This window comes from Neltuma alba, unplaced genomic scaffold (genome assembly GCF_004799145.2).
Source record: "Neltuma alba isolate B1F8T4 unplaced genomic scaffold, ASM479914v2 tig00013510_pilon, whole genome shotgun sequence".
Taxonomy (NCBI): domain Eukaryota; kingdom Viridiplantae; phylum Streptophyta; class Magnoliopsida; order Fabales; family Fabaceae; genus Neltuma; species Neltuma alba.
Window position 1 is genome coordinate 74,502 of NW_021637733.1, and position 2,258 is coordinate 76,759.

At 39.2% G+C, this 2,258-nt stretch overlaps 1 pseudogene; it reads left to right on the forward strand.

Moving 5' to 3' along the window:
• The first annotated feature begins 646 nt into the window (after window positions 1–646).
• Window positions 647–2,241, forward strand: LOC114737943 (transcription factor MYB86-like; annotated as a pseudogene).
• Window positions 2,242–2,258: the final 17 nt, after the last annotated feature.

Consider the following 2,258-nt stretch of genomic DNA (forward strand, 5'->3'; position numbering starts at 1 on the left):
AAAATAATTTAGTTGTGAAACAAATTATTTTAATAAGTCGACAGGTTCTCGTTTGGCTTGTGTTGTATTGAAATATTTTTCACATGGTATAAAATAATCAAAAAGTAATGTGAGAACGGAGAAAGAATATGTATCCAATTGTGTTAGTCCACCTAATTATAGAGCTTAAAGGCAAAGGAAAAGGTTTACAATATGAATAATATACATGTAGGTTGCAGCAAGATATTCAAAGGTTTCATTTCTATTAAATAACACACACATATATAACATATAGACCAATGGAGAAAAAAATAGAGCTAGTACAAATATGACTTTTTTTCCAATCTTTGTAAGTCAGGTTATATATGGGCACATTCACAAAGCTGTTCTGCTTTATATTAATTCTTTTAATAATAATAATAATAACAACAACAATAATAATACTTTTTTCCCTTGAAATAAGGATATCTTAAAAGCCAATCCAGTCCAATGCAAAAAGCAGCGTCGGATTTGCGTAAAACCCACTTGATTGCTTCACCTTCCTCCCCAGTCCTCCCCTCTCTCTCTCTCTCTCTCTCTCTCTGTGTGTGTCTCTCATAACTTCAATTCTAAGTATGATTTATCCATCTTCTTTTTAAATCAACACGATTAGTTCTTGGGTTTTCCCCTCCCCACAACATACATATATTCCCCACCCTGAAAACGTCTCTGTGACCCAAGCATTTTGCAGGTAACAGTTGCTTCTCCCTTTAGAGCTTGCCGCGATCCTCTTCTCACACAAATGGGTCGCCATTCCTGTTGTGCGAAGCAAAAGTTGAGGAAAGGCTTATGGTCCCCTGAAGAAGACGAGAAGCTTTTCAACCACATAACTAGATTTGGGGTTGGCTGCTGGAGCTCCGTCCCAAAACTAGCTGGTAATTCCCCACACATTCTCTCTTCTACCTGTTTTCGTTGATTATCTGCAGGTTAAATAAACAGAGTGTGAGTGTGTCTCATCGCTCTCTTTTTCGAGTTCCAGGACTTCAAAGATGTGGAAAGAGTTGTAGATTGAGATGGATAAACTATCTGAGGCCTGATTTGAAGAGAGGCATGTTCTCGCAACAAGAGGAGGATATTATTCTGAGTCTCCATGAAGTTCTGGGCAACAGGTAGATATGATCGATGACTATTGATATCATTCAAGAAAAAAGATGAGAAAAACGGAACTGTTTTGTTCTGCAGAGTTGTATAATTCTGAACTGAGATAATAAGTACTTTGGATTTTCAGGTGGGCTCAGATTGCAGCGCAGTTGCCAGGAAGAACAGATAACGAAATCAAGAACTTCTGGAATTCATGCTTGAAGAAGAAGCTGCTGAAACAAGGGATTGACCCAGCCACCCACAAACCCTTCACTCAAATCAAGCAGGAGAACAATAGCTTAGAAACACCAGCACCATTATCTCTGCAAAATATGCGTCATTTCTCAAACTTGCCTCCTCACATCAGTCACAGGGATCACCTTTTCTGATAAGCAATTCAAGCTATCACGATGCAGCTGTTTTAACAGAAGCCTCCTGCAGAGACGAAATCCTGATGAGCATGAGCAATAAGCCTCTTGAATGGGTCGACCCTTTGTCGTACTACGACCCATACACGAGTCAGTATCAGTATGGAACCAGTTCAAGCTACGGGATCTGTTCATTGCCGAGTTTGACAAGTTCGGATCAGAACAACTTGTCGGCGATAACGGAATTCTCAGAAAACAATAATTCGGCTTCAAAGATCAGTTCGAGCAATAACAGCTCAAATATGAGCAGTTATGTGATGGAGAATAATAATATTGGAGGAGGGGTGTTATCGTGGGAGGGAGAGAACAAGACGACGGAGGCTTCGTTTCAGTTTCAAATGAATGGTATAAAATCGGAGGAACTGATGAACACATGCTCGTGGCAAGAAGCGGTGCAGCTTCAGAATCACAGTTCCATGGATTTCAACAGCTATCCGTTAACGTCATTCTCACAAGATCTAACGGCAGCGACTTATGATGTATTCCGGCATATATGAACTGTAAATTTTTTATTTTTAATATTTTTTTAAAAAAAATTTGGGAGCTCTCTTTCTCTGGTGTTGAATGAAACAAGGTGACAAACGATGTTGATAGTACAGGAAATTTCTAGCGAGCAAATTAAAGATTTTGAGATGATCCCACCACCTTCCCCCTACTACCTCTATGTAATTTTCCTATTCTAGTATCTGTTTTCATCAGCACGAGTTTGAATGAAGACGATGACGACTTCTT